We start from the raw sequence: 10,638 nt of genomic DNA, 5'->3' as shown, positions 1-10,638 counted from the left end.
TTTTTTTTATAAAATTAGCTAACAAAAAACTAAAATTAATATGATAGTTCTAACTAAATTTATTATGATTATAAATTTAATTATACAAAAAACATTATACATTGTTTGTATATTTATAACATTATTACATTATGTAAAATTTTTTTATAAAATATTGTTTATGTAACCCAACTAAGATTTGTAATTACTAATAGATATTTAATCATTTAACACAATTCCAAAGTTAATTTCTACTTTTGGCTTTTATTTACTATGAACATGGGTATTAACTTAGAAATATAATAACTCAAAAAGTTTGAACAGAAAATAAGACACATTCAAAAATACATGTATATTAAAGTGTTTAATTGTATATTATGAGTAACAGATAGAAATTATAAGTGAAAAATTAACTATACATTTTAATTAATAAATACATTTTTCTACAATCAAACAAGTTTTGGTTCATAGATGTTTACAAAATATTAAATTAACTATTTTTCATGACTTAAAATAAAAAATTTTTAGTTAAATCCTTTAAATGTTTTACAAAACGAAAACAAAACAAGAATATTTGTCAAAAATAAAAAAGTTCAAATAAAGATTTAAAAAATTATGTAACTTTTAAAATATTGAAATTTTAATTAAAAGAAAATATGACTTATAAGATTATTATTTACTTTTTAAAAATTTAATTGTATCCTACATGCATATCAAATTTAGTTAGATAATAGTTTTGTTGAAGATCATCAGAAATGACATATTGTCAACCAACAACTCTAATTTTAAATAAAATTTTCAGAATGCATAGACATAGTAAGTATACAAAAAGTGTATATAAAAAAAAGATGTAAATTACATTTATAAACAAATAATTATTGTTAACTGTATAAATTGCTGCATCCAAGTAATTATCATTCGAGACTTATTATTTCTACAATTTATTAAGTGTCAATATTTCCGGAACATTTTCAAAATTCAATTATTTGTAGAAAAGTTGCCATTTTGAATCCCCCTCTGTGAGCTGGTAAAGGGTCAGATTTTCAAAAAAATATATACCATTAAGTTAATTAGGTATTTTACTAGATGTACGTATACTAGAATTTTGATATTACCATTTTGAAAAATAAATAAATAAAGAGTACAATTAAATGAAGGTTTAACCTTTGTAAATAGTAAATCACTTAATAGAAATAAAAAATGCAAGTATATGAGTATTTCAAAAATATTTAAAAAAAAATTAAATTAAAGTTTGTTTAAATATTGATAGTGATTTTATAAACATGCAATTATGAAAAACTAGAAATTTTGAACACTATTAACAACTTTTATATAATTCATTTCTGTATTAAAAGAATTATTTTCATCTCCTAATTTAAAAAAAAAAAAATTGATTTGTCATGTTATTGTAACTATCTCTTCAATTACTATTTATTATAATCCTGCAGACATTTTTTTCCTTTTGCCCAACTTAGAATATTTTCAAAAGAGAGCTGTGAAACACCAGTTAATGAAATTTTCTTAATACTTGAGTCTATGACAGAATTTGCGTAATACATGATTTCATGTAGAATTTGCGTAATGACATAGAAAATCATGTACTAAAAAAATTTTACAAACTGACATTTCGACAACCCTCCATGAAAAAATTATAAGTTTCAGCAAAACAAAACTTGTTTCTACATGAAATATAATAAATTGTAATTTAAAAGTAATCACTAATAACTGCCCAAGTTAAAATAAATTAGAACTGAATACATTAGGAAGTCAAAAATATATAATTGAAAATGAAAAATAATTTAAAAAATTGAATTTTTTTATTAAGCTATCATTAGACTGTGTAAATATATGTATAAAAAATGAATAAATTTTCTGTAAATCATTAATACACATATGCATTTTCATATACAAAATTCATATGAAAATCGCCCAATTGCAAAACGTACGTTCAAAAATATATATTTTTTAATTTTGATTTTTCTTAACAAATTAGTTTACAATAAGTTAGAAAATAGGAAAATAACAAATAAAATTTACTTGAACATGCATCCTTTTGTAACTGAACGACTCGAAATTCATTTATTATGTTTTTTTAAAATAGTTAAATATTTATTTATGTATAATTTTTATACTGTACATAAATAATGTAGAACATTTACTTCTCCTTTGAATTTTAGGTTACAACTTTATTTAATTTTATTCCATTTGAAAAATAAAATAATAACCTGCATCACAATATTATAAATGTGTAACCTTATTTTTATTTGCTCATTAATAATTGCAGTTCAATTTTAAAAATTTGTTAGTTCAAGTAGTAACATCAAAATTATAATTATAAAAAATTATTAACATAAAAGAAACTCAATCATAATAACATTACTGTAAAAGTTTAATAATCAGTGAAAATTAATTAATGATCTTATGTGGTTGAAATAATTATAGCTTACTAAAAAATATCTAATAACATATACACAACAAATTTGAAACTGAAATAGAATATAAAATAAACAAAATTAATTTACAAATGATATAATTTATTACAAAACCCAAATGAACTTTGTATAACTCACTTTGGTTTTTTAAGAATAATGTATAAGATTTATATTCAATTCTTTCCATGAAAGTATGTAGTACAATCATGATTAAATCTTGTTAACTTTTAGTTGTGAATAGAAAATTGAACAAATAACATTAAATGGTAAAAAAGATTTCTCTCAAGTGCATACTTTTTAGAATATACATGAAAATTTAAATGGCAGACATCAACATTTTAACTAAAAACAAATTAAGAATTAGGTTTGAAAAGATTTTTTTCATATTGAACATACATCTGCTGTAGAAATTGTGAATTTTGTATAATAAAATTTGTATTTGGTTTTTAGAAGTAATGATCAATTAATAACCAAATTAAAATAAAATTTCATTACATTACTAATACGCAAGTTACTTGACATGTTAAAAGAATTTTATACTAGTAAATCATAATTCATGTGGCCGATTTGAAAGATAAAATTTGCTTATCCCAAACCACGTGTACTTAGCCAAAGTCCATAGCTACAGGCACCATATCAAAACCTTTGGATATTTTCTACGACGAAATAAAAATATACTCATTAATAATAAGTTTTCCTTATTGCATAAAATATCAATATAGTTAATAATTAATTTACCTAATTATTAGACGTCTTACGACACAGCATCATATTAAAAGGCCATGTTCCACATACACATTATGAGAGTTGTTACAATAATAGTTTTATATTTATTGAAAACAGTAATTTCGGTATTACAAATAATTTAAATTTTTATAAATTTTCGATAATTAACTGACACTTAAATAGAATAACACATCCTGCGCGTTTACTTGAGTAATGTAACATACATTTCAACAAGATAGGTTGCATCACGATTAAAACGAGTATACAAGTAAGCAGGGCCGGATTTAACGGAGGGTTTTAAGGGCACTTGCCCCGGGCAGCAGATGTTTGGGGGCAACCGGATGCCGAATACTATAAAAAAATTTTAAACTTTTTAACCCTCGGCTTATGAAAAAATCAACTTTAAAAAATAAATATTGTTTTGTATTTATATAATTTTGGCTGCAAAATTAATACCGATAAACGTCATATGATAACATTACGACATTGGGGCATACAGCACACATTGACCCCCTTACAAGGCATAAGAGATGAACTTAAAAAGTATTACATAGTTAATAATTCAAGAATAATGCGTAACTAAAGATAACAACAAAAAAAAAAAATGTTTAAATATATTTATTCTGTAAGTAATTGAGTGGGCTATGATAAAAAAATCACTCTGTATATGTTCATTTGTGATTTAAATATTGTCTACTCTCGTTACTTATTGGATATACCATTAGCCGTCGTCTCCTAGGTGATTCACTCCCGCATCAATAATAACGATTTAAACAGGTTTAAGTTAAAACGGCCTTCTAGTGCGGTGCACAACTAGCCGTCCTACGGTCTAGCTGCCTCGTACAAAACAACAATGAACATTTTCAAAATCAATTTTAATTTTAATTCATCATAATTCTGATTTTTAATATTGATTTAAACTTTTTTTTTTTGGTTTCGAATTTATTATCAAACATTGACTATAGGGAATTCGAATTTCAAACTATGAAAAGAGTTCAGGCAAGTGGCGCTGCTAACCAAAAATTAAAAAAGCAAAAAGAAGAAAAAATTGAAAATGAAATTAAAAAAACAAAATGCATACCTAGTTTTTTAAGTCAGACTTATTACAAAGCGAAAATAAAGCTTCTGATACTTCTGAGACAATTATTAATCCGACATTCATGAATGATACTAGTATTGAAAAATCAACAAACATTAATGATACTAGTGCTGAAAAAATAGAATCTTTGAATGTCGAAATATTTACAACAGATTCTCAAATTTGTGAAAATGTTTCTGTCATGCTTAATGAAGAAAATTCAAATTATGTGGACAGTGTTTCGCATCTTGTTAAATTAAATCAAATACCCTATTCTCTTCAAATTCAAGATACTTCTGAAACAGAGACAATTCAAAATTCTCCAATTAAAATGATGACTGATATTGGATTATGGCCTGAAAATATGTCAACATATGTAGATTATTGGATTAACAAAGGTATTATACATTTACAAAATTGCAATGAAGAGCTAATTAAAAAAAAATCTTTGGTGCAAAAAAATAGTACTGGTAAATGGACTCGTAAGTGTAACACTGGAATGTTTAAGCGAAAATGTAAAAATGGTGACTTAATTAAACGATCATGGTTATGCTTTTCTCCTTCCAAAGCCTCCTTTTCTGTTCAATATGTAAATTAATGTCATCAACTGCATTGCTGAACTTCAAAAACAAATGGGTGAAGAAAAATTTTATTGGAAAAAGGTTTTAACGAGACTTGTAAGTATTATTATTAAGTTTTTATGCAAGCGTGGGTTGGCTTTACGAGGAGATAATGAGATTATTGGATCTTAAAATAATGGGAAATACCTTGGTTTGCTAGAACTTATTGCCGAATATGACGAGTTTTTAAAAAAACATATTCAAGAATCCGATAATTGTGGAAGTGGCAATACTAATTATTTATCCTCAACTATTTGTGAAGAACTAATAAAATGTATGCGATATCAAGTATTTAACACCATAATTTCGCGCATAAAAAATCAAAGTACTATTCCATATCTATAGATTCATCGCCTGACTAAGGTCATGATGATCAACTAATCATAATTTTTCGATTTATGGAAGGCCCTAATCCTGTTGAAAGATTTTTAAAGTTTTTACCAAATTAAGGACATAAGGCTCAAGAAATGTTTGATGGTATAATGAAATTTTTTGAAGAATGTGATTTAGACATAAAAAATTGTCGAGGTCAATCTTATGACAATGCGTCAGCTATGAGTGGGAAATATAACGGTCTTCAAAGCAAAATAATTGCTGAAAACAGTTTAGCTACGTGGGTTCCTTGTGCTGCCCATTCTTTAAACTTAGTAGGAAAATATGCTGATGAATGTTGTTCTTTCACCATATCTTTTTTTGTTATAATGTATTAACAGAAAACTTAAAATCAAATGAAAAAAAATCAAACGTACTTGTACCAAAACGAATCTCCACCACTCTCTGGTCATACCGAGTAGATGCAACTAAAGCATTAGTTCAAGGGTATCCTCAAATAAAATCTACTCTGCTCAGTTTTTCTGAGAACTTAAATGAGCTACCAAAAACACGCCATGAATCAAATGGTTTGTACAAAAAAATGTGTCTACTTGAAACAGATGTATGTTGTATATTTTGGCACGAAATTCTAGATCGGTTTAATGCCACTAATTAAATCCTTCAAGCTCCTCATTAGACCTCAATAATGCTGTTATGTGTGTCAAGTCTTTAAAGTGTTTTATTGATGCTCAACGTGATTTGTTTCCAATGTATGAAAAAAAAGGCAAGGTTATATCAGACTCTGTTAATTATAATGTTGGAAAACGAAACTTTAAACACAATGTTCGATTAGATCCTTTAGGTTACAAAAGTTCATCAGGTGTCAAACTCAATCCTTTGGACAATTTTAAAATAAATTGTTTTCTACCTGTCATTGACCAACTATCAACTTCAATAAATCAGAGATTGAAAGCATATGAAGTTATATGTAATCGTTTTGGTTTTTTAGGTCGTTTATATGAACTTAGCTATGAAGAACTGCAAGAAGCCGCTAAACAACTTGTAACAGTATACAAAGATGATTTAGATGAATTGTTATGTGTTGAAATTGTTCATTTTGCTGAATTTATAAAACTTTATTCTAAATCTAAACCAACACAAATGAGTAATGAGCATTTTATGTAAAAGACATTGATTGAAAAAGACGTTCAAACAGCTTTTCCAAATGTTGAAGTTGCACTACGCATATATCTCATTATAATGGTAACTAATTGTAGGGGTGAACGCTCTTTTTCAAGGTTGAAGATCATTCAAAATAGATTAAGGACTTCAATGCATGAAGGGCGATTAAATTTTTTACCTATTATGAGTATTGAAAATGATGTACTAAATTTTTTATCATTTGATGAAGTTATACAAGACTGCAGGAAAAAAATCAAGAAAAGTACCAAATTTATAAAAATATATTTTTATTTAACATTTTTGATTTAAATAATTTTGATTTTACTATTTACTACCTACTGCCAATAAAAATTTTAAAATATTATAATTAATTAAACTTTTATTATAATTTATAATTAATATAGCTGTTATGGAGGTTGAATTTAAAAATTTTAATAAATTAAATTGTAAGATTATTATATTTATTTTTACTCTTCAAATTATGAAGGTTTAATAAATTTATTGTAATATTGTTATCTTTAAATGAATTTTGAAATTTGTGTTACATGAACAGCAGTGTTTCAAACATGAAATACACACGTTTTAGGTAGATAGTTATAAAGTGCTAGTTTGGGAATTTTAAAACTTTTATCCTTAACTAATTCGATAATGAGTATTTTTTTATTATTTTACTGTTAGGGGCCTCAAAAAAAATTTGCCCCGGGCATCCAAAAGTTTAAATCCGGCCCTGCAAGTAAGGTTATATTACATTAAATTGTTTTCTTATTAGTAAATTTTTAATTTCAGAGAACATCGATTGTGTTAAATCAGAGTACATTATTTGCCTGATAAGAAATTTGCTTCAATAATTTCGATGGAGTCGTATATCGGTAACAATCCGGGTTGGGTGGGTAAACTGTTATATTATAAACCTTTCTGTTGATAGAGTCTTATGGGCAATAAACGCTGCGTAACTGTGAACAGCGACGTCGTAAAAAAACAATTAGCTACCCTTTAGTTTAATCCTAGTATATTATACATATATTTTAACTCAAAAATTCGTAACTTTAAAATGAAATAACTTAGTAACAGATAAAGTTATATTAAAAATTCCAACACCATTTATTATTTAAAAAAAATGTCTATTATTTTATTAAACTCAAAATATATGTTTCAATTTGAAAAATCAAAGTTGAGACCCTTAAAAGGCATAAGGGATGAACCTAAAAAATACTTCATAACGAATTAATAGAGAATATCATGTAACTAAAAGTACCCAAAAAAAAAAATTTCAAAATAATTTTTTTTTTGCGAGTAATTGAGTGGGTTATGATAAAAAAATCACTCTGTATTTAATTTAATATGAAAACACGGTAAGTGAGGAGAGCAGGTCAGTCGATCACATCATACACGTTTGTGTTTGTCACGACAGGTATGCCGCTGACACAACACAATTTGTTTTCATTTTTTTTCTGTAGCCGTCTAGTATTCCGGAGATTCCGCGTTTTTTATATAATATACGCCGCGACCTTCAATGTGTTTTTTCCCACTAAAAAACCACCACCTTCGTAAGGGTACGGCGGCGCTGCTGTTTAGACCGGTCCCTGGAACGTATGGCATTGAAAACTAATTCATTCGCGCTCAATTAGTCGGCCGTTTCGGTTATATCGACGCCAGGTTTTTTTTTGGATCGAGTATTGCCTTGTCACCACATTGTTCAATTTTAGTTGCTCAACGGTTTGTTATATGTTACGTTGTTTTTTTTTTGTTGCCTTCCCTGCATCTGAAGTGTTACAGTGTTCATCACCTTCAAACAGCAGTGGGTAATTACTAAGAATTTTTTATTGTTTATTTAACGGATTTACAGTCCACATAATATATGTATTAGTTATAAAAAGGGGATATATGTTATTTATTTCATTAGTAATTTATGCTAATTTCATTTATCATTGGTTCTTGTTGTATGTTATTTTTTTATCGTAACGGAAATATCATATTGTGATTATTATATATATGTTGTTTTTCTTTCTATCTAGTATATTGTAAGGCTCAATTTCCACATTTTTATATTCTCCTTTCCTTCTGCTAAGGCATGGCCAAAATACGTATGGTCAATCGTATTTATTAAACAAACAAAAGGTTACAAAATTCGCAAATTGCCGATACTAAAGAAAATATAGCCGGCATTGCACAGCTACAAAAAAAAGAACACATAGTAAAATAATATTAATATGAATTTCTTCTCACGAAAAGAGACTACAGTAATGGGTTCCTTGATATTTATTGAAGTTATTGAATCTAAAAGAGATAAAAATCAAATGAGTTAAACATCTTTTTCTAACTCAAAAAGAATTAAGAAAAGATTCAAAAAAATTCAATGCCACAGGCATGAAAGACACAAGTGTTACTGCCTCAGAAACCGTCGTCGCATTCGTCACTTAATAAAAATGGCAATTTAGCTAGTTCAATTTTTAAAGTTATTTTTCTCGACTTCAAAGAAACAAAAAAATTCAAGTATGTTTAACTTTTTATACTATGTGAATTAGATTGATATAACATTTATGAAAATCAGTGTAATCCCCCTTGTCAAGTATTTTAAATTAAATTAAAATACAAAACTCAAAATTTTAACACAAAAATTGCATATTATTCAACGACGGTAGTCATTTTCACCATGAAAACAAATTCAAAGGTCAAATTATTTTTTTTTCAAAATAAATTATATGACATATGCTTTAATTTAAGGTATACATAAAAGTGTATGTCTTTCCGGAACATTTTCAGAGGTTAAGTTGAAAAAGTTAATTTTTTGTGAAAAAGTCATCATTTTGAAACCCTTTCTGTGGGCTAGTAAAGGGTCAAATGTTCACAAAAATATATAAAATGAATATATCTATAAAAAAGAAATTTATATTGATTCGGTCAGTTTAAAAAAATTTATGGCAATTTTAGGTAAAAAAAATTGAAAAAATGTCCAAAATTAGCAATTTATAAAATTGTTATATTTGAGGGATTTTCCATGTTTACGTGGAAAGAGGGAATTTATTTTAAAATGTTGAGGATAATGTCTTCGATTAGATACGATTTGTGATCTTTTGTCATATAATATAACAAAATCGGTCCAGCGAGATCAGAGATTAAGCGTTCATAAACACAAAAAATAAATATTAAAAAAAAAACACATTATAGTAAAATTAATACCCTCTCATCTTCGCATCGAAGCTAAAAAAATGTTCGTCTTAATACAGTACTGAATATGATAAAAAAGTTCTAAATGTAAAATAATTATTATTATCATTGAAAATATTATTCACTAGATAATTTAAAAGTAGCATTGACGTTTAATTGTCAAATAATAACACACATTTTCTATATTTGCGTAAATACGAATTTTTTAAGTACGTTTTAATAGAATTTATTTACCCAATACTGTAGATTTGACCGAAAATAAAAATTGTATATTTTTTTCTAAGTAAAGAGAAGAGTACCATTTACTAGTATAAAAAGGGAAGACGTATTTTCTCTGTTATCGTATGTTCATGAAAAATAATTTTTACAAAATGTTTCAATTGTATTTATTTTCTTTACTTTTTATTTATGATGCTCTTAATTTTAGAGTAACGGCCATAACTGTTAATGAATTTAATACTTTGGTGCAACACACAGCGTGGAAAAAATTAACAGAGCATCAATATGCTAATCAATTTACATTCTTTGGTCGGAATTTTAAAAATAAAGTTGAGTATTTTCCTTTAAGTACATTATTTGAGGACGATAAAATAATTACAGAAGAGAATTTTATCGATAGAGTATGGAAATTTCATTTGTTATTGAGCGTTCACTATGCTATTGATCTACAACAATTTATTAATTTATCTACAGATTTCCGGCTTAATTGTGAAAATTTCTACAAAGGTGATTTTAAAATAAAACGTCTAGAAAGTTTGGCTGAACAATATCAAAGTTTTTGCAAAGAACTTAAAATGATGAAAAACTCATTATTATATTTTTCTGGAATGGTTGAATTACCACCAACGCATGATGAAGAAATACTTGTTAATGAAATTTATGATGCTTTAAATACTTTGATAAAAATGGGAGAAAAAGAACATCTTAAAGTAGATATAGATTTTCAATCAGAACTTATTTGTGCAGAAGAATACATTGATAAATTTTTTATCAACCATGTTGAACATATAAGTTATTTTGATAACAATATATTAAAACTTTCAAAACGTATTTATTTTTGTATTAATAATAAAATAAAAGGAATAAATAAAGAAAATTATAATACATATGTCATGAATCTTTTTGAAAGTAACAGTAATTA

This window comes from Daktulosphaira vitifoliae, unplaced genomic scaffold, assembly GCF_025091365.1.
Source record: "Daktulosphaira vitifoliae isolate Bord-2020 unplaced genomic scaffold, ASM2509136v1 Scaffold_4, whole genome shotgun sequence".
Taxonomy (NCBI): Eukaryota; Metazoa; Arthropoda; class Insecta; order Hemiptera; family Phylloxeridae; genus Daktulosphaira; species Daktulosphaira vitifoliae.
This window is presented reverse-complemented; position numbering follows the sequence as displayed.